Genomic DNA, 23,704 nt, shown 5'->3' with positions numbered 1-23,704 from the left:
GTTTTGCACATTAAAGCAGTACAAAGATCACATCACTTTTTACGACAACATTGAATATTAATTAACTCCTCTTTAAGGAGAAACACTGTATATGTTTAATTCTCAGGTTCAGATTTGTCATTTCAAACAATGCCAGCCTCTGTTTAAATCTAGTATATTTTTACCTCTTGTTTTATTTTATCTCTATTATGAAGAATAGAATATACAGGAATTTAATGCCAGAGGATCAGAACACAAGTATAAATCACATATTAAACATGTTCATAGAGTTCATTAATGCAACATTTTGATAGCTTTTCTGTTTTTAGATATCAGAAAACCTTTGTGATTGCCATATTTATATTTATTGATGTGTTTTTTATGTTTTCTAAAGCTTTACAATACATTCTCACTAGAAAGGGAGAAATCAAAACCTATTTTATGAGAAATAAAAGCTTAAAAACAGTACAATTGTGGGGACTAGAGCAGACTACATGACATACATTTTGAGGTAATTGATCATCTCTCATCACTTTATCTCATTAGTAATCAGATTTTCAGAAGGTAAGCTCTAAATCATCGTCCACTTGCGATCTGATTTGACATTGTTCCAATAAGAAACGACATCTGCCTCTTTTGTCGGGAGTAAGCGAACAAAAGTCTTGCATGGAGATGTGCGATAAGATGAGAGCGTCAATGCCGTTGGAGTGGGAGTGTTTGCAGTCTGTGCCAGTTACAACACGTAGATTAACAAAGCGGAGTGTTAATGAATTACAAACATCATCCACTGTAAGGAAATGCATTTATTTGATTCAGTGCAACCAGTGGTGGCGATGAAACACAGTCCCCAGCAGAGATCAAAATGAACAACCATAGGGAGGGAGGGAGGGGAGGGTGTAAGAAGCTGAGGCAGACAAATCCCCCCCATCCCCACCCAACCCCCTTCAACCCTATATTTTTCCAGTGAAACATCTCGCCTAATGCAGCTTTCATATAATCTCCTCTTTCTGGGAACACAGACATGGGGTGTGACTCCGAATTAGTCCACAACAGGTGTATTTTTACAGAGCAGGTCCAGGCTGCAGCTTTCCCACAACAGTTGGATTTGGCAGGATTGGTCAGCTAATATATATACACAACGTGATCAGTGATTTTTGCCCATCTGGATTAAATAATGATTATTACGATCGTAAAGCACCTGGAAGTTTTGAAATGAGCGCAGATGTGGGTGAAATGTGTGTATAAAAAAAAGAAAAGTAGGAGATGATGAAGGCTGCATTTACATGTGTGGGTGTGGTGTTTACTCTGTACTGAGGCCAAGGCGTATACGGTTTCATACAGCTGGAAGGGTTGGCTTTGAGATCGATTGTCCTTTACTGAAGCTGAGTGCTGTTACATGTTGTACCTCTGCCTTGCTTGAGTTAAACTTGATTCATGTGTTTTCTTTACAAAAAGCTCTGACAGCGGAAGAGCTATTGGGTTAAAGTTGTGAACAACACACAGCAGCATTGATTGCTTTATATTCTGCCTTCCAGTCCTTTCATTCTTCCCCACAAGCACTCTCTGGTGTCTTTCCATCTCTTGTTTAAAAAGCACCTTGTTTCTTGGAGTTCCATTTAGCAACATGCGGGCACTCTGCCAATTGCTTTCATTGTTACATAAATGAAACAAATCCCTGCTGTGTTAGAGATGATGTGGACATGGAAAAGGATGATATTACTTCTCCACCAGGAGTTGGTCCAAATACCAGAAAGCTTGTAAAAGCTAGTGTGTTTGGAACATAAGGAGTGTACTCTCCAAGTGCTAGGCAAAGGGAGGAAATTAAATCTACATGCCACAGGAGCCTAATAACACTTTCCTGATTTCTCACAATGGAAACTAGGCAGCACAAGGATTATATAATACTAATGCAACAGTAAACAGCAGTTTATGAGAAAGGTTTACAATGTTTTTCCATGGGGATTTGTGTGCAATATAATCCAAACATCATACGAAATGTAAACAGATGTGCCTGAAAATGAAAAAAGCCTGGCTGACAAGTGTTTTTGATCCACTTCAGTGATTGAGGTCAGCAGTAATATACTTTTCACAAGCTTCTGTTTATATCATACCCATTACCTCATGCAATCACTATTCACTTCACTTAGACGAGAATACCACGGGACTGTGGTTGAACATGCGTGTATATATATACGTATATATATGTATGTACTATAACATATATATCTATATATATAAAGTATATCAGAGTGAGTCCTGGGTATCTATGTGTGTGCATATGTATTAAAATGTCAACAAGTGTGTGTGTCCATGGGTTTAGCTTCCATATGGCCTAAAGGAAAGTTGCATCCCATTCTCCTGTAGCCACTAGAGGGCCCAACATGAATGAAATCATCATCTAAAATCCTCAATTACCATCATCATGTTTTATGCACAGGGAAGTTATTATTATAGCTCATTATCACTCCCTGTAGTTTATTTTAATTCAGTGTGTTCAGTTTTAATGTTGATGTTTTGCATTTGCTTATGCTTGGTTTTGATGCATGCGTGACAACAGAGGACATCTCCAGCTTTGGCAAATGTATGTAGAATCAACACCTTTCCTGCACTGAAGTCTGCACTGAGGAAAGAGATAATTATCACCTATCAAAACAGTTGACATCATATATTATCTGTTTCCTCTTTTAGTTTTTATATGGTTGAGATGAGCTGTTGCCAAATCCAATGCAAAAAAAGGCAAGGGTTAGGGGGGCAAATCCCATTTAGGGGCCCTGGAGGAGTTTTGGCCGGCCCTGCATGTATGTGGGCTTGAACAGACGTGTCAGCAGGTGTTTATTCATTTCCATGGTGTGGTGATTCAGTGGAAAATAGATTAAATTCTACACAAGAGCAGTGAGAAGTTCTAAGTGTTTGACTCAGACCATCTATTCTTAATGCATTAAACATCAGAGTATTGACTAGCCATGAGTGCTGCATTGTGAGGAGTAGATTAGGGTGAGGCTTCTCGCAGTGTATTTAAAATCTTTTTGAACCGGGCACCAGTCATCAGATAGGCCTACACTGAACTGGTACAGGCTGGTTTGTATGCAGTCAGATACACTCTCTACTTGCCGCAGGCATCTCTGTATCATTCTTCATTTAAGTGCAGCTTTGAAGAGTCCAGTGAAGTGTAGTGCAAGATATGAGTGAAAACAGCTGCCTGTCACACTGGAAGTTTACTTTCTCGCTGAGTTTTGATTGACCCTCTAAAGTGCGACGTATAATCAAGTTCATTACATGCACCTCTGACCTTTCAGAAATGTTGATCCACTGTTCTTGTTTGGTCTAACTTTCTCACTTTTCACCATCATTTCTTCCAGACATATTAAGTGTAATTCTGAATGCTTACTGCCAGATTTAATGTGTTGTTAAAGGGAAATTGCATCATTTAACCACGTTCCCTCATTCATAAATGCCTAAACGTCTGCCTTTTTAAGAGCCATTACTATGGTATATCTTACATCTGCATGTTGGGAAAGTTATTTTTAAAAACACAACCTCAGGCAAAAATCAAGATAATTCTCAGTCTTACAGTAAAAGTCACTAGTATGAAATCAGCATGATGTTTTGAACTGAACTGAGCTGTACTGTTGCTTTCACTCCATGTGCACAGTGTTGCAGTTAGCATGGGAAGAAGAGTTCACTATGTTTTTTTGAAGATGGAAACACGCAACAGATTCAAAATAGACCCGGGAAATGTGTACAATATGTCTCCGTAATGTAAATATTTGTGATATTTCTTATTTTCGCTAAAAGATCTGGATCTGGATTGACTATATATACACTCCCAATCCAAACATAAACAAAACAAAAAAGCAGCTTAGTTTAGAAAGTACTTGATTATATCACAATGCAATCAGCGATGAAATGATAGCATTTTCTCATCATAAAGGACTAAAATTCCATCAGACAACCCAACTTTTGGCACATTGAACTTGTTAAGTAATTGCTGTCAGTCACCTATAATTCTGGGAGCCATTGTGTTGCAAACCAAAAGCGTAGAATTAACACCATTGAACAGGAGGCACCACAAATATTAGATCATTATCAGCCTTGAATGAAGCGGTCTGACTGCCTCTGCCTGCTTTATTCAGACCTGCTGTTTGCCATTTGGAATGGTAGCGAGGTGATTGCCAGTTTGGGGGGATTTCAGTCTTGATTCTCAACTCAATTTCCCTGCAGTTTCATGGAAGATTAATGAGCTGGTGCTTTGTGTGGCCCACTGATATTCCCTCTGCAATGGGACTTCACAACCAATCCCAAGCATAAAAGGTGACTCGGACCGGGTCGTCAGGCAAAATTGATACACTCTTCAGGCCGGACTTTCCATTTCCCACTGACAGAGATTAGACTAATTGTAAATCAAACCAAATGATTAACTTGAACACATTTGGAGAGGTTCAAAGGCATTTCAATTAACATACAGGATACCACTGAATGGGAAGAGTTTAATGAGATCCAATTGTACTATTTGCCAAAGAAATATCATTAGTTGATTTATGTGTATTTATGATGAATGTTTGATTCTTATTAAATGGGTCCTGCTCAGTATTAATCAAACACAAATGGAATACTGATACAGCACAGCTTATTAAACCAAGCCTGTTCCATTAACATTCCCAGCATACAATTTAATTATCTTTTTTTCCCCTCCACACTCCCTCTAATTATCTGTGATATTTTTCATCTTCCCAGCGTCTGATGGCTATCATATCTTAAAGGCACATAGCCAGGACTTTCATTATGCCTTTGGAGATCAAAAAGAAACTTGTCTGAGAATAGTGTTTTCAGTCATACGAGACAGAAAGATCAAAAGGAGAGCTGAAGAATGCTCTCATCACAGTGTTCTATTTCACTTCAATTTCTCTGTGCTGTGGATTCACATGCTGTAAGTGAGGAGGAGGGCATAAACCTAATAATACAGCCCAGACTGCATTACGTGTATACACAGTACATGCTTGGAATACAGGCACGCTCAGAAACGAAAAAGAAAACAACAACCTCAGACAAATATACAAAAATACACGCTGGCATGGGTTTTGTGAGCAGCTTTTAATGCGTTTCACAGATATTTTTCCATCTGGCCCGGCCAATGATTTCTCTAGCTAAGCAGGCACCAGTTAACTTACAACAAAAAAGGAAGAAAAAAAACCCACTACACTGTAAATGGCAAATGAAGACATCCTCGCCATAAAAACAAAATATTTCACAGTGTTCAAATAGAGGAAAGAAAAAAATGTTCAGTATGTATAACAGACGGAGAGAGAGGAGAGAATTACATTAAAAGGGGACATATGTATTGTTTCGTTTCACATCTTGCTTCAATTCACTTCTGCGATCTTGCTGCAGCACCCCTGCGCACACCCAGTGAAAACAAATCATCATTTAGATGCGTGTCCTTAAGGTATAAAGGTGCAAGTGTGCAGCCTTTTTGAGTCTCACATCATAAGCCTGTGCTCAGTGTTTTGACATGTCATTCTGAAGCAGTGGTGTTGAGGTCAAAGCCTATCAGAGAAGTACAGCTGCTCGTCACGTAGCACATTCACTAAGGCCTTTCATTTTCCCAACAATTGCACCATTTTAGAAATTCATCTGTAGAAACAGCAGCCGCAGACTGGCCTAAAATAAAGGATTGGGCTCATTATCAAAGCAAATATTTGATGGAGCCTCAGAACAAAGGGATTTCATTATTGATATAATCCATTTTTGATGCTGATTTCTCAAGCTTGCGTTTTTGTTAAAGGATATGCAATAAAGACTTCTTCCATCTGAGTTTGTGTTGGTAGTTCACCATTAGATTAGGGGAGGCGGGGGGAAGATGTAGAAATAAAAATAAATTGGTGTTTTTATGAGAAGCAGAATGTTTCGGCACTCTGGCTCTGTGGCCTGAATACAAATGCAAACTGTTACATAATGAATGAAAGCTTTACTCAGGGAATAAAGATTAGCAGCTGACCCCTTTTACATCATCATCTTATTTCAGGAAGCACAACCTCTTGGGTACGACAATTTCTCTACAGTATCTCTTTAGCCGCCGCATTCTGAATGCACAAGCTAAGGCCTGGCGAAATTGACTCCTTCTCAAATGAAACACATATGAAACGTATATAATGATCGCTTCCAAATGTAAGACCACACACACAAGTGAGGAGAATGTATTGATGGGTTGAATGAGGGGGAATAACATGTCTGTCTAGCTTACTACGAAGGGTCAACAAACACAGGCTTCTGGTTATTGAACTTAATGAATAAATCATTCAGCATTACCCCCCCCCCCCCGCAATGCACACACACACACACGTACACATCAATCCTTCTCCCCCCACAACAGAAGTGAGATCCCCCCCCCCCCCCCCCCCTCTCATTCTAGCCTTGGACCCTTGCACATCTGCTACCATTACATAGCCTGGCCCATATTCATGTAGCTGTTCATTATATTGTGTCACGGTGTGCTCTGGGTCTCTGCCAGCAGAAATTAAACTCTTCAGAAAAGATAAACATCATATTACTTCATTACCCCTTTAAAACACATGCAAATTAGAGCTATTATCCCCCACCAGAACACATCCACACACACTCAGACACACACGCACACACACACGCGCTCTTTATTTTTCTGGGTGATGAAGTTTTTCTGGCTGGAGTTCAGTCATTCCCTTTGTCACAAACTGACCGTGAATGGGCTGAACCATGTGGCTCTTCCCTGCTCGTTTCCCCACCTCTGAATTAAACATTAATGCTGCTTGACAGCAATAAATAACATTTATCACAAAGGAGATCTAATAATGATTTGGCTAAGCTCGGGTTGCTCATCAGTGCCCATCAACTGACAAATATGGCGGTGTGATTATGCCTGCAGCTGTCTGTGACAACTGTATCTAAATCACCTCCAGCACCTCGACCAGTCTTTGATCTGAACGTGTGTCGTTATTGCAGAGTTGTCTCTCCGTGCATCCCTCTTCTCCTTTCACAACCTAATTACTTCTGTTCCAATCATAGGTATCATTAGGGCGTCATTAAAGGCATTCTGCTGTGTGCCCCAGCTGCAGTGTTGTTAGTTTGGATGAACAGGTTGTCAGTATGTGAGGATTTATGGCAAACGACTGAAATACAGTGTTGTGCATCATATTAAAGGGGGACATCATTATATGACCGATAGGAATAGAGTAGGGTTTTTTTAGGAATGATGTCTTAAAGAGACAGTATCGAATATAGGACATTTTCACTCATTGTGCACAGGGGCGCTGCAGCAAGGGTGAGTGGAGTAGCCCCTCCCGCGCGCTGAAATGTAAATAATGCCACGTCCCTTTAAAATCCAGCAGTGTCAAACAAACCCCTGCAGAGGCTGAGCCAAGTCTCAAGAGGGGGAGGGGGACGGGACGGGACTCCGCGATTAATACAATTACGGATTGAGCCTTTAATTGGTCGGGCTGTGGACAATATTACAGATAGCTGGTGTCAGTGTCTCCATGGGGAGAGAGAGGGAGAGAGACGGTGTGAATGAATATGAATGATAATCACTTAGTAAAGATTGGAATGGCTCTGAGCCAAAGTGATGTGCAGTTAACCATCTCTTTACAGAGGGATAACATCACTGCTGGGTATGTAGGTGCCCCCCCCCCTCCCCCCCATGTCTATTTTCATCCTGGCTTGATAAAGGTGCCTGACATCATCCAAACAGTGAAGACTATTTGTAACCAGGTTACCAGCTATCTTTCATCTGTAATTGAGAGCATGCAGCTCGAGTCAGAAGTGTATCAACAATATAAAATGTTGTTAGCCTTCCATCAAGCAGACTCTGAAGGGAATTAATAGCTATCATCTGAGAGGAAAAAAGGCCTCAGACAGGCTGGGATGGGGTGGTGCGGGGGGGAGGTGGGGCGGGTGGAGGGCTTGTAGAGTGACAGTGAAAGATGTTCCCCTGGAGTTATTGTTATTAGAGAGCAAGAGACAGAGAGGGAGAGAGAGAGAGAGAGAAAGAGAGAGTGACAGAGAGAGAGAGAGTGCATCCTTGTATGTGGAATGTAAAGTAAATTCATAGGCACATCATATATTAGCATTGAACATACCAACACAACTCCTCCAGCCTGTACTTTTATCTACACACACACTATATCTACACACACACTATCTGACACTATCTGACTGCACCGCACATAAACCCGGATATTCTATATTGCTTTTCCTAGCATGTTCTTAAAATCCCAACAAAGCTTCACGCAGCATCTTCCAAGCTGACCTTGGATGCCAATTGCTTGACGTGCTCTTGGCATGTGAGAGGAGACTCCGTGTAGATCCACGATAGGCACGCATCTCCAATCGTGTCGAAACATTTGCTCCCTGCCCCCCAACCATTGTCTGGCAGTGATCCCGGGATGGATTGTGGGATTGCGATGGTGGAGTGTTGGAGGCTTCCCATCTGATCCCGGTCCATCTGATTAAAACGAGTCGTTCATTGATACTACTGTGGAAGGAGGAAACAAAAGGTTTAGATTGTCTCTTACTGTATTTGAGAGTTTAACACACACACACACACACACTCACAAACACACACATGAACATACAGCTTCAGCAAGTGCTAGCAGTGGTTTGATTTAGTGTTATGATAATGATAACCCTGTTTATGCCTGCTTGATGTGCACTCTGCAGCACATATTGACATAAGCGTTATGATCTAAGACGAGATCTTTTTTTCGGCATGAATAAACACAACATGTAGTCCTTGTAAGGCTGTGGTGCAATATCATGAAATATTCTTCCCATTTCAGTGGAAGGTTGTTTTTTTTTTAAGGGCAGTGAAATGAGAACCTGCCACATTAGTGGAATTGCATTGTAAAGCTAAACAAATGGATTAGAATGTACGAAATGCCTCACATTGAAGGCGAGCGGGTGTGTGCCGCAGGCAGTCAGCAGTTTGATATAATGGGAATTTTAGTCTTGTCTTGTTTGCCTCGAAGCTGAAAACTCCAGTGCTCTGCTTGTGTGTGCTCTAATTACAGACAAGATTAGAGCGGGCAAATTAAACTGCTACCAGCCACTGTTTGTAATTGCCACAAGCAAATGTTTGTAATTATGAACAGATTGCTTTACTGGTGATAATTGAAACAACAACACAACTTATTTAATGACTATCGGGAGATGGCACTCTGAAATTGACAAAGCAGAGCACGGAATAATCATGTTCAGCCTGGCCTGTGTGATGTTGCTCTTTTGTTTTCTTGTGCAGGTTTCCCCGGTGCTCCCTCGCCGCTGATCAAATGCTTTTGGACTGGATTTGCTCCAGATAAAACACGATATAAAGACTACTTGGTAGGATTGCCATCGCAGTATTTGGACACGCGCTCTCTTTCCCTGTTAGCACTGATTGTCCATTGTCCTTGCGGTAACTGAGACACTAAGCAGTTGGTATTATTAGTCATGATTCTAATCCCCCACCTGTTGTCAGATATTTGATACTGACACACAAGATGCTGCTCTGCCTAATGAGCTGCTGTCAGCCAGCTAAATATGACTCAACACTGGAACACTACTACCACTAACGGTACTACTACTGATACTGCCAGTACTTTTACCACTACTACTACTTCTCTTCTGCTGCCACAACTCCCTCTGTTACTACCGCCAGTACTGTTACTACATGTTCTACTCCTCAGGACAGCCTGGAAGGTGAGAGGTTCGAATTACTTTTAGTCTAATCGTGTCGGGTGACGTGTTATTGCCGTGGGCCTTTGGTCTGCGTGTCACTATGTTGATCCGAGCAGAGTCTCTATCAGCTCTGATTACATAGTGAAGCATAATCACCACAGGAGAAAATGAGCTTCCCGAGCGGAGACGAGAGAGAGTGTGTTCAGTGTTGGAACGATGCGGAGTAAGTGCACGAAAAATACTACTGCTACTACTACAACATAGTTATCCTATTCCCAAGGTTTCTTCTCCTGCTGTTATAAGTGTACTACTGCTGGTTCTGCTGCCACCACTGTAAAGTACTACTCCATCTGCAGCTACCACAGCTGCTGTTGCCTGGAGTACTCCCTTCTTTTACTCGGCTTTCAGTAGAAATGTCAGATTTCCCGATGGGCTGTTCCACGTTGGTTGCTTGGGGGCGATACGAAGCAAAGACCATGGAGTGGGTGGGGGGGGGATATTTCTTAGATATTTACCATCATGTATTCCCACTCTGCCGCTGATAAGAGCACCGCACTGCCCCTACTACAAAATTATTCATCTGCCTCGTACTACAGCTATATTACTACCAAAGTTACTCACACAGAGTATGGATGAGCTCAACTGTTCCAGCACTTAATTCAGCCGATGCCGCATGGTTCTCTGTTTGTAATTTTGATGTTAGTGATGCTAATTTGCAGATGGCTACCAGGAAATTCAGAGAAAACCAAAGCACAGGAATATTCATATCATTTACAAGTTATGTTTGCTCCGAATGTCTCCCCACACCACACAAACCATAGAACACATTTGCATTTTTGCATGACATGCAAATGTGTTGAATGAATATGCAATAACATTTGTGAGTCTAATGACATGCAAAAACATTTGGTAAAATATCAGGCAATGTCCATTAAAACACCAATTAAAATATGTGGCAATATGTCAACTGTGATTTGAATTGGATGAGAAGTATTAAAATATCTGCAATCTTAAAACTGTAAATTGTAACACACAGGATTTCAATTCCAATTTTAACCCACAAATCCAGTGAGACACAGATAGTGCTGCTGTAATTGTTCTTCTCTGGCAAAGACAGCATGACAGTCAGTGTGTGTGTGTCTGTGTCTGTGTCTGTGTCTGTGTGTGTGTGTTTATGTGATGTCACTGTTTGTTATCAGAGTTTGTCGATCTGATATATAGTATTTACTACGCTTAGGAAATAAAGTGACTTTGATTCTGAAGAAACAGTCCTGCTCTGACATTTCATCTCCTCCTGTATTCATTATCCTCATTGTTATTCCTTGTGTGTGTTTGATTTTTATGTTCTAATAAGCTGGTCTTGATGCGATAACAGATGGTGTTTCATTTTGTCATGGACCTGTAGCAAAAGTGCCAGGAGTTGTGATGTGTTTGATTTTATTAGAGATGAGATTTAGCACATACATGCTACATTACTGCAACAGAACTCCCATTTCTCATCTGCAGGAGAAAATGAAACTGTGATGAAATGTAATATAGTCCCCCTCAGGCAGAACTGGAGGGACTGGGAATTGCAGCACAATAAATCTAATGGATATTACTGCACTCAGTTCTCTCTCTCTTCCTCTGTTCACTATTTCTCTCTCTCTCTCTCTCTCTCTCCCCCTTTCAGCCTCTCTCCTCCTTTTATTCTCTCTATCCATACAAGCGTGTACGCATTACACACACACACGCACACACACACACACAGACGCACAGACACACAGAGCCTCAGCATATACGAGTTTACTTCCACCAAATTCACTTATGTTTACCATCACATCCATTTTGCATTGTCCTAATGGATTTCAATTACCATTTCTAAACTTGAAAGCTAATGACGTAGATGTCTTTCTGTGCTCCTCACTGCATTCTAAAAGGCTTATATGCACACATCATTATTAAGGCATTACATATATATTGGATATTATGATAAAATATACCGTAACGTCTAATTTGCAGCGCATGACCATTTTGTTTCCCAGTATTGTCGGTTTACTGCTCGTGCACTGTTTAAATCTCACAAGGTGTTTGTTGAATTACGTATTGGACTAAATACGTTGATGACTTTAAAATAATTGCCTCGGAATGAATCAGTATTAATCATAATTAGTTTGCTCTCTTTATGGCGGTGACCCTTAGATGTCACATGTATTGTTCTTTTCAGATGTGAGCACATGGGTTTAACATGTGAATTGCATGTTGTCATAAATGTCATGTCATGATCTATATGAATTGTTTTATGATACAGAAGTGGTTCATATTCTATTTTATTATGTTTGGTGTAATGATATTATTTACTGAGGAGCGTGGTGATCATATATGTGATACATATACAAATATAATATAAGATATTATGTATATGGTTTATACGTGGTTTAGGCATCCAAATAAACAATTACGTATACAAATAATACGCATAGGTAATACATTTTACGTCCTGATAGCTAAAACCCCACACTCTCCCTCAGTCACACTGTGATAACTTGCCCAGTTTAGTAAACCAGATCACACACACTACACTCTGTGGGAGTGTTACAGTTGGTGGTTTGGTGGTAAAGCATGAGCACATACAGTAGCTATTATATTGTATGTTGACCATAATGTGTACTTCCATCCAAGGCTTTGGGTTAAATTTCAACAATGTTTTCAGAATCCGGAGAAACTCTAATTACGAAGGATAATTGAGCTAAATAATGGTGTTATGTTTTGTTCTACTGGGAATTACATAAATCTAAATATAAACAGACAACTGAGTTTTAATCGGGCAGGCTCTGGCTGAGTGTGTGTGTGTTTGTAATGCACAGTGTACAGTTTTTCTGCCATATGTTCCTCCCAGGCTCTACATGCCTCGTGGACATAGAGGCCACAAAGCTCAAAGATGTTTTAATCATTTAGGAAAAGTATTTAGAAGACAGATGTTTACTTTCATAATTGACAGCCCGTGAGCTGACTTTTCATCCCCTGATGACTGCTGAGTCTTTCACTATTCTACTACACCATTATAGTAAAGGCCTAATGTTTGTATGTAAGGACACATTTACTCACACAATGTTACATCTTGACGAGAATTTAATAACTTAAGGCAGATGTGCTGAAAAGGTCAACAAGCTATGCCTGCAGGTTGTATGTTAGGTCTTTGTTTGGTGTAGTTAAGGTGTCACTAATGATGACTGTGTTCCATTAAGGTGTCTCTATTGTTTGTATTGTGTTTATTGGGTGGCTGATCTAAATGAAACCTTGGTATTTTGCTGTCACTCCAGCTGAGAAAGATCCAAACTAAGCCAAAGACATTAAAATGTGATATAAACGCACTCTGTAAAGCGATTACATCAACCAACAAGTTGAAAAGCTCACCATCTTTCTTGTCACAGTCATGGTTAATATAGAGAGCTATATAGATATAAAGTATATTCTATTTTCCATTATGATAATTATCACCTACAATATCTCCTGGACTCAGTATTGTTTTAATAAATGATTTGGCATTTAGAGGAATTCTGATTGAGTCCTGAGCTGGATCAAGCAGCCAAACATTCTGAGACACACAGAAGTAAACAGAGGTCAGAGCTTGTTATCCTGATCTTATAACTTTGGTTTCTCAAAGCGTTTCCACACATAACATGAGCTTGGATTTAACCTTTCGGTCCAGGCTTAAGAATTTACTCATTTTTTCCGAACATCTTTGTTTACTAAAAAACATTTTGGCTGTGCTTTAAGAATTAAAGGTCAAAGACAGCGTTGCGTTTTTTATCATAGAAGCAGTGGAACAAAACAAGGGTGCATGATGTATTCTAAAACACCAGTGTGAACAGAATGAATGCAGGAGGTAGAATCTGTTTTCTTTAACAGATGGTGAAACACCTACACTGCAGCAGTCAATTGCTCTTTTGTTCTCTGGAGTATTTATAGCTCACTCGTTCAACCTTGCCAGCGTTTTCACTGCCATGTGCAGATAAAACTCTTTTCAGGTCCGTTTAAGATGTGAATCGGAGCGACAACAAAGTCTTGATGAGAGCGCACGAGTTAATGGGGAGCAGAGGTCAATGTCACCTCCACTGACTCATTAATTTGTAGTTTTAAAACCATTGTTCTACTGCTATTAAACAACACGTTTATTTATGTTATCCAACTTAACATCAACCCTAGTTTACATAGCAGGTATCTCATTAAACCCAGAGAGTATGAACACCAAACTATGCAGCCACGTTATAAGAACCTGAGTGGCTGTACATTTAAATTACAAAATAAGCAAATTACAATGAAAGTGTGAAGTAAAAATAGACTGTTAGATGCTGGCTGTCTTACATTAGTTTTACTCTAATGATATTAAAGCTGCATTCAATTTGTCTACATCTATAGAGGAGAATAATGCCAGAGCTTGTTAAAACTGGGAGTCAATAGTCTGTCTAAGACATTTATGCAACTGCTTAAAGTGAAGATTCCTCCAGGGTTCCCGTTCACACAGCTTTTCATGAAGAATTTCTGATATGTGTCTAAACAAAATGATTCCTTTGGCAAAACGGATTGGAGAAAACCCGGAAAGTATTAGGAAGCTGCGTTAGTGGGCATTCCACACAGCTGGTCCTCCATTATAGGAAGCATAGAGGACGATTCCTTATCCTGTGAATTTGCGTCGCGTCGTCTGACCTGTGTGTGTTTGTTGCAGTCACAAGATGTCATGCTTCTTACACGCATGACCGTTTGCACTGCATCTCCTGCATAGAATGTTTATTTTGAGCCAACCAGTTTGCAGCACAGAGCGGTTTGCGTGGTTACTGTGTACAACATGATTCAGGCAAAGGATCTTCAGCTTGCAGATGATACACACTAACTGGTCCAGTTGTTTAAAGATTTACCATATGGAGTCAATCAATGTGTAAGCAAAAGCCTTCATGCAAACTAATGGAGCTGGGTTGACTTTAGAGAAAGTTCATGGTCATGGTTAAATGAAAAATGGATGCTTTCCTCTTATATCATCTTGACCACATGACGTTGGCCTCTCTGCCCAATCATCCACCCACATTTCTTCATTTTAGGAGACAGGCTGCTCCTTTTTTAAACATTAAAGGGCATTTCTTCCTACTAAAGTACAACCGCCACACCTTTTACCAATGCATTTACATGAAAGTCCCATCTTGTCCATTTGTAAACGCACATGAGCTTTTGACTTTGTTGGGTTTTAAAAGCTTTATTCTTGTCTGAGATTATCCTTCAGCCTTATTCCACTCGGCAATATGACAAATGAGTGCATCGGTGAAATTAAACACAACTTGTGAAAATGGGGGTTTGTAAGGAAAAGGTATGCAATTTAATTAAATAGGTTATCCACATGTCAAGCCTGACATTATCTATGAAAGTGGACGTGAATCACTGCAGCAGATGAATAGTTTGATCAATATCTGCCCTGCTTTGGACATGTTCAAAGGAGAATAATAAAGAGGAGGACAAGACTACAGTTTCGGTTGTCTGCTCCCTTTTGCTGGACGCACTCGTGCAATGGCAATGTGCATGTGTGTGTACGTTTGTTAATGTGATTATTATCCATATGTAGCAATCTCATCGCACAGGGGTCCGTATTGGGACTGCAATGCAAAATACTCTAATGACCATAAGATCATCCTAAGGAATTGAGGAATTTCCATATTTCCAATTTCCATTTATTGATTACAATAAATGAGATAAAGCACTCTCTGACAAACATTTGTAAAAAAAGAACGCAAGCAATATCAAAACGAGCTTTTTTTGCGTTCACCAGACATTCTACTTGCACCATTTTGTGACAACTAAGCCAAAATTGTATCAAAACAAAAATATTTTGGAAAGGAGGGAAGAGCTAGAAATGGGCGTGGCCTACATGGATGGTGATTAAAACATAGACAAATATGTGTAAGTGGTTATAACAAGGCCAGCATCGGGCTGATCAGTGTATTTTTAGGGTGATTTATAACAAACACTGGCTATACAAACGGCCCAAAATCGGCATTTTGTCAATCATTGTATACCAATCCTTGATCAAGCTGTTGATGTTTTGACATCCGAGCCTGAAGGGGAATCTTCCAGGACAAGCAGAAAACCAAAATTTGCCCAGAAGTAAGTAAGTAAGCATTATAATACACCTCGGGTCATCGGTTCGCAGTGCAGTACATGTTGAATGAATCATGCCCATAATAGCACAGCATACTGAAGGTCAACGCGAGGCTGTGCTTTGTGTGTCTGTTTGCTGGAGATGATGTTGTTAATGACACAGTGTCAAGACCCTCTGCTCTGTCTTTTAGTGAAATGTATTTCTAATTTACTGTGTGAACACAAGGCAGGAGCCAGCGAGGTCTCGGTGAGTGTTGTGTAAGTGTTGTCTCGGCAACAGCATTTGACAGATCCTTGTCAAATACAAGTGTTCAATATCTGCCTCAGTATTGAAGGGGCCTGCTGCTTTGATGGCTGAGCCCACAAGGTCAATACTTAAAATTCAAATGAAACCAAGAGAAAATGTTCAGACTGGAACGCCGAGAAGCAACAATGGCTCCTGCTTCTCACTACCACCTTTTGCCTTCCTCTCCATCCCTTTTAGCCATTAGTTTCCCCCTTTTAGAAGATTCTTTGGACACTTAGTGAGATGCTGAAGTGCACTCATTTGCATTAAATAACACATGAAGTGGCAGACGACGCTTGAAATTCATCTAATTTGCTCCATAATATTACTGCAAGCACGTAACTCACCCCATCGCCCTATATCTCTACTGCTATACTGTATGAAGAGCTCTCTGAGAGTTTTTACACAAGCTTACTCACCTCCAATTCATGTAATCAGTGAAATCATTTGATTATCAATTTGTCTGATTAATGTGTGCATTAAAGAGGGAATAAAAGATGTAGCTGCCCAATAAATTAACTTTTCCAGCAGTTAACTTTAAAGGCATTTCAATCAAAGTCTAATGTCTTTTATGGCAAGATGAGGCAGTGTCTGGAAGTGGACTGAAATCAATATTTGATGAATAAATCTAAGTCTATCAGTTAAGACACTCAGTGAAATTTTACCCTTTAAACACATGGCGATAGATATTAGGAGTAACTCTTGTCCTTAAAATATTATTATCATTATTAATATGTTGGTTATTGAACAATTTTGCCATCTACTTTCAATATCAATAAGGTTTAATGGATTTCCACAGTAAACAGAGAGAAACCTGTAGATTATAATCACTTTTTTCAATTTGATTGAGTTGATTAAAATTAAAATAATTATGTTTGTTCAGAAGTGATAAGGAAAATATTCAATTAATGCCATATTCTTCCCTGAAGTTGAAGATCTGGGGTTGTTCACCTGCACAGGAACTACACAAATGTGCACATGTACAGTATACCCCCCCTCCACACACACACAGCGAACACAGACACTGGTCCGCTATTTGGTCCTCATTAGGTGTCTAATTTTTAACATATTCCTCATCACTTGGATGTTTGGCAGAGGGTGCTGGGATGTTTCATAGCAGCAAGTCCCATCTGTAGCTCCCAGCCTGTCACTGCTGCTGACAGCTGCAGCAGTAATTAGCCCGAGTCTCCACTTGATTTTTGGTTATGATATCACCAAGCAACACCAACAGAAGAAAGTTTCATGAAAAAAATAAGAAAAGATGTCAGTGTTGTTTCTACAGATGGAAAGGTCGCAAGCTCAAATGTCTCTGGATTTATACGAACCCAAGCTCAGCTGCCACAGAGCCGGGGGGGGGGGGGGGGGGGGGGGGGGGCTAGAACTAATGCTTGCTCTACAAATTTAAAGAAAGGTGTTGTTAACTGTGCATGTTTCTCAAAAACTGATGTAGTGTAATGAGATTATGTGATACATTGTCAACAGGCACATTACAGAAATAGATGAAGATGTATTACTATTTCCATCAAACTGCCTTATGGTGGTAAAAGGGGAACATGTCTCACAGATCCAGAGGTGACGACATCGCTAAGTGTCATCTTGTATCGTTTTTGTAAATCACATGTCTTCCACTGTGCAGATTCTTGAAATGACCTGCGTCTGTTGTCAGGGGTCACCGTCCATTAAAATGTCCCGTGGAAATAAAACATATATACTACCTACACATACATACAGCACTGCCTGTGTGATTCTAAGGTGTTATTATGAATCCTAATGCAGCTCTGAGCAGAGACGTGACTCTGCCCAGAGCTCTACTGGGATTCAAAGTAATGTAATGTAAGAAGACACTGAGGGCAAAGGTCACATTATGTGTGAAAATCTTCAATCTAATCATAACAAATATACTAGTTTGTCAATAATTAATTAACCTCAGGCTGATGTAACTGAATGATGAGCCAACGACTGAGCACACAAAACACGAAATCAGAAAATTGTGAGGTATGATTGAAAATATGAAACACTCAATACTTCCAAGAGTTGAACAGTGCAGTGATAAAAGAAACAAACAACAAACCGATTCTGCCTTTACTAAATGATGGCGTGTCCTTCATCTGTTTGAATCAAAACATTCATTCACAAATTCAGATAACTTCAACTTCAACTTTATCATTTAGTTTTCATTACAGATCAAACACATTCATCTTGTGGAAGGAACCAGAAACGCGAAGAATAATGTTGGTTTGAGTGACTAATTTTTGGACATAACTGTAAATAAACACCAAAAAGGATTAAGATTATTTTATCAAGCGGGAGAGGGAGGAATGTTAGCTGTCAGATCTGCTACATGTGAGGGCAGGTCAGACGTAGACCCCTCATCATATCTGGGATGGAGCGTTTCCTCTGGGGTGCGGACATTCTGGGTTAGACTCTCGCATCCAGATGGCTGATTCTAACAGCCATCTGTGGCCTCATAAACCAAATATGAAAACTATAAGATCAGTTCATAATCATTTTTCTTACTCACAAAGCTTTGAGTCGTTTTCGTCCAAGGAAATTCGTTTTTTGGGACATTACAGTAAAAAGTGGCAATTGGTTTAATGTGTTTTGATGTTATGTCAAACTTCTTCTGATCGACTAAACCAAAGAATATTCGGTAACCTTTCATTCTCCCTTTTCTCTTCTTCCTCTCAACACACCAGTATACACAGATTTGTGTTTCGAAACAGCTTGAAATGCAATGGAGTCATCAAAGTCATGGAAATTCATGAATTAAAAATGTCTTCTGTTTTGAAAAACAAGACATGAAACAAGAGATGAAACAAGAGAAAGCTAAGGACCAACAGTTCATGACCAACAATATGTTAAATATAACATAGAAAAGCCTCATATTCTTTGATTTTTCCATGCAATAACAACATCTCAGGCCGGCCCATAGGGAGTCATTAAACATTAAATACTGCAGGTTAATTATAATATATACAATAATAATATATAATATATAATAGATCAAAATGTAAATCTACCACAGTTTTGCTTTGAATACCTTAAACAAGCACATTATTTGACTGTAAAGGTGCGACTGTTTCCAGAATTCACAGCCATACTGTATATTAGTATTTATGTATGTGTGTGTGTGCTCGTGCATGGGATCGTTGTTCGCGAGGGGGGGGGGGGGGGGGTGGGGGAATGGATGTAATCACCCCTGTGAAAAAGGAAAACCTACAAACAAAAGTGTTCAAAGCCCCCTTTCATATGTTTCCCATTGAATTTTGGTGAATATTCTGTCACCGTGCTTTTGAAGTGATTGCTGAGCGTGCAGCTTAGAGAAACGCTCATTGGGTCCAGTGGCCCCCCCCCCCTCCCCCTTCCACCTCCCTCTCAGTCTTTGTTGTTGTCTTCATTGTGCTTTGCTGACCCTGTGCTTTTCTAAAGAGCAACATCCCACACCTCCGATTAATGCCTCATTAGGCCTGATACTGACTGTGAGCAGGGGTGGTGGGCTTGTCTCACGTCTCTTTAACACAACTCCCACACCCAAACTTTCACCAAGGAGGGGGGAAATTATGAAGCAGCCCCCAAACCTGGGTACTGTTTAACTCCCCTTTTCTCACACCCTCCGCTTCGGGGCAGGGCCAGAGTGCACAATCAGGCCTTTTTAATACGTTTTTCGGCTTATCCCCTATTCTCTTCACGGGATTGTCCAGCGATTCAATGCACCTTTCAATCATCCTCCAAAACGGCTGGAAAATATGAATTTGTACTCGATGTGTAATGGCAGTTAACTTATATGAAAACATTTCAACGTGTTAAAGTAATTTATATCTGTTGCTCAAATAAAGTTCAATATTCGGGGGGAATTTTTTTTATTTTATCTGTTCGGAGCCGACGCAGTTACACAGCGACGCATGAATTACCTTCAATTTCATGGTTACTGTTTTGTGCCTTATTGTGCTGTATAATTGCGCGTATCATTTACATTTTTTAATATACCAAAGTAAAGTCCTCATTTATTCATCACGCCTGCTTCTGTGCCGACGGTTTCGCTTCTGTACGAATAACTCCCCGACATGCCACCACTGACAAAATAAGAAAATCTCCTTCTTTTCAGACAATCGATGAAGATTCTCATTTCATGGAATTACAAGATACTAGAGCCTCATCTCTTCCTGATCTCTGCAAGAAAAATAAGAGTCGTGTTGTGTTAGCGCTTCCTTGAATGCGTACAGGCACGAGCTGCAACTGAGATCAGAAAAGAAAAAAAGTCTTTATTTTTGTTATTGGCCTGTAAGAGAATAATAATAGAAGAAACCAGTGTAGATTTCACAGATGGTACATGAACATGTTGTTGTCATGGGAACTTACAAGAAAGTAATTTGACCTCAGAGCTCAGTGTGCACCGATCTGCAAGTCACATTAGGGAAGCAAAAGCCCAGGTTGATGATTAACTAAAGGAGGAAGTGTACAACCTTGGTTTGATATGGACCATAGTAAAGATAAAGAGGAATATATGCACGACCAAAACAAATGTGTCCGGAGCGATTGTTCCATAGAGCTGCTCAATGTTTTGAGTCATAATCGAGCGTTTTCAACAGTATGATAAGAACAACCTTCCCTTAAGCTTCACCCGCTGCACAAAAGTATTGTGCGCCATTCACGGGTGAAATTCACGAGCCGTGCCAATCAACGGCAACTGTAGGCCATGTTAGAAAAGATTACAGAAGTCAAATGGCTTTTTCTTCCATTGTGGCTGTTAAACTGATCTTGACAACCAGTCATAGACGTTTGGGGCTCCGAGCTGCCTTCACCGCCCGCCAAATCTATAAAATAAAGCAGGGAGATCTTTGAGGTGTTGGTCTGAACGTAGTGGCCGTGAATTTCTCTCTAATCCCCCCCTCCTATTGAAATGAATCATAAAAGCCATTCCTCAGTACTGCACTGCATTATCCCCCTTTTTTTTTTTTTTTTAAGCCCTGGTGGTCATTTGTCGTGTGATTAGCGATGAAAAAACTAGCCGAACGTGAATTAAAGAGAAATAACAGCGTGGTGAATGACCTGGATGTCGGTCAGGGGGAAGGAGAGGGGGCTGAGCGTGTTCCAGCTAACCATGCTCGCCAGGACCCAGACAATGGACCCCATCGGCCCTGATGCGGCTTGACAAGTGAATGACATGCTGAATGGTTGCCGCGGCAACAAATGTGTTGAATTTTATGCATGCATATTCGGTTTTGATTTTTTCCACCCGCCCCCCTCCTCTTTTTTTCATGGCTGAGGAGATTTGACTAATGGTGTGGTGACTCTAAACAGAGTGCTGTGCAGGGAGCCTCCTTCTCCAACAGAATCACCGGACATTGTATCTGAGCTTAATGTTAACGCCTCACAGAGTATTAGCTTAGCACAGCCGGAGCTCAGGAGGGGATGAGACTGTCCTGATAGACAGCGGTGCATTAGTTCCAACAGGAAGGAGGTTTCCAGTGTTAATGATCTAATAACAAAGTCTGTGGTTCACTTTGCTGGAGTGGATTGTTGTGGATTTTTGTACAAACTGCTGAAGTCGCGCAGGGCCCTTAAAAAAAGCATTGTGGCTTTAGTTCAGATTTCATTTCATCGATACAGCTTCCTGTTCAGGTTTGGATGGGACAGTTGCAAAGTTCAGTTTTGGGTTTCTGCGCAACTGGAGCCCACACAGAAATGTATATTGTTGAAGAAATACTCATGCTATTTTGACCAAAACAAAGATTAATACATCTATCTAACTTGTAATCTTTGCTGAAAACCTCTTTTATTTCCATTTAACTCATCTTACCAGGGGGGACGTCCAATTTCCTAAACTATCACATTTTAATGGTGGTATTGCTCTGGATAGGAAGGGAGCTGTTTAAGGAACTTCTTGTTGTACTTTGCCGTTCAAAAACCTCGACTCTGGTGGGACTCGGACCCACAACCTTTGAATCACTTCATGAGTTAACTAGAAGTCCAACGCGCTATCCATTGCGCCACAGAGCCACATGTGTATTAATGTCCTTCATGGTTACAACAGAAGCAGAATCTGCCTCTGCATCAAAAATGTTTGCTCTGCAGTTTTGATTCATTTGATTAAAATTAGATCATCATCTATCACCAATATGAGTCACTAGTGTACATAAACAAACTGCAGATAACCTGATTCATATGTAAATGTTCTAGACTAAAAAAAGAAATAATGCTTTGCAACAGGAAATATGTAACATAAACACAAATTGTTACCATGCAAATGTTTTCCGTGTTGAACACATGGTGTGTGAGTATTTGTTAATATGTAATCTATTGTGCAGCCTGCTATCAGCAGCTAGATAACCTAATCTTAATGCTGAGACATTTTGAGTTGGTTTCTCCTGCCACTACAAAGACAGCAGTTAAGTTTGGAGTTTTTGGAAAAAGAAGGCGTGATAATCATCACAAGTGTGGCTCTCACCGCCCTGAAAACAGATTAGACTCTGCTTCACCCCTCTCCATACCTGGGATGATTAGAAAGGAGAATCATCAACATTTTCAGCTTTACTTTGATCACAGACCTAACACAATGAAATGGAGCACATGTGCAAAATATCCCTGTGATGAAATTGACATCTGAAACATTTTTTCCCCCAGCAGCAATTTATCATTTTCACTCCCGGATAATATAAAGCAATCTTCCAACCCATGATTACACTGCTCAAGAACTCATATTTCATGTAAGGTAAGATGTGCTCTGTGGACAGGATGGATATCTAAAGTGCCAATCATGAAGTGTATACACTCAGAAGCCAATAATGAAAAAGGATACATGACAGTGCATCCTGTGAAGAGAATAAATATTCCTTATCAGCAGCAGCATACACAAATAACAACATAGCAGCACCCCCGGGGAAATGCATTTACTTTTTCAGTCCGGCATCGCCGATAAAAGTTACAGCGACATGATTATTAGTGAATGTTTCTGTCGGAAGAGAAGAAACCAAATTCATTTCCACACTTTGTAATGCACGTGAAGAGCTTCAATCAAAAAACGGGATGAAAAAATGTGAAAGCATTCAAGTCATCACCAAAAGTCACGGACGTTATTAGCTTCTTACCAAATAGTTCTGTGCCAAATTGGATCATTTTGGAGCTGCAATAATTTTTTTTTTTTCAGAAACCAATGTTATTTTCTACATACGATTTTTGCAGTGATAGCCTTTGATGACTCTAGAATAGTCCTGCAAATGTTTTGGATGGAGAACATTTTTGAAATAGGTCGTCTTTATCAAACAAATGAATGGCTGATCTGCTAGCACAGTCAGTAATAACATCCCAAGCAAATGTTACTCTCACAGGCCAATTAGCTTCTGCACCCACTTAAGGCCATGCTGAACTATTCAATAACCAGTGTGTGTTTGTGTGTTATTGAATATTTTCAGTTACCACAGTAGTCTGATCACATTTCGGCAATCAAGGTCTGTTTATAACCTGATTCATTACAGATGTATGTTGTGTTTATACAGGCAGAGATAGGGAGTAAGGAGAGGGAGAGAGAGAGAGAGAGAGAGAGAGAGGGAGAAGGGTGGGGGTAGGGCAAGGGGGGGGGAGGAGGAGCAGCGAACACGCCACTGAATGTCCCAAGCCATTAGAACAAGG

General features: G+C 40.3%; 1 non-coding gene across 1 annotated transcript; it reads right to left on the bottom strand.

Annotated features, from left to right (window-relative positions):
* Nucleotides 1-21,986: 21,986 nt before the first annotated feature.
* Nucleotides 21,987-22,075, bottom strand: trnar-ucu (transfer RNA arginine (anticodon UCU)). The gene is given in 2 exon segments: nt 21,987-22,022; nt 22,039-22,075. It is a non-coding gene; the product is annotated as a tRNA-Arg (tRNA).
* Nucleotides 22,076-23,704: the final 1,629 nt, after the last annotated feature.

Source organism: Genypterus blacodes, unplaced genomic scaffold (assembly GCF_046128005.1).
Source record: "Genypterus blacodes isolate CSIRO-AG114 ecotype Tasmania unplaced genomic scaffold, CSIRO-AGI_Gbla_v1 ptg000067l_1, whole genome shotgun sequence".
In the NCBI taxonomy this organism is placed as follows: Eukaryota; Metazoa; Chordata; class Actinopteri; order Ophidiiformes; family Ophidiidae; genus Genypterus; species Genypterus blacodes.
Note: the sequence above shows the minus strand (reverse complement) of the source record. Positions and strands in the feature narration are given on the sequence as shown.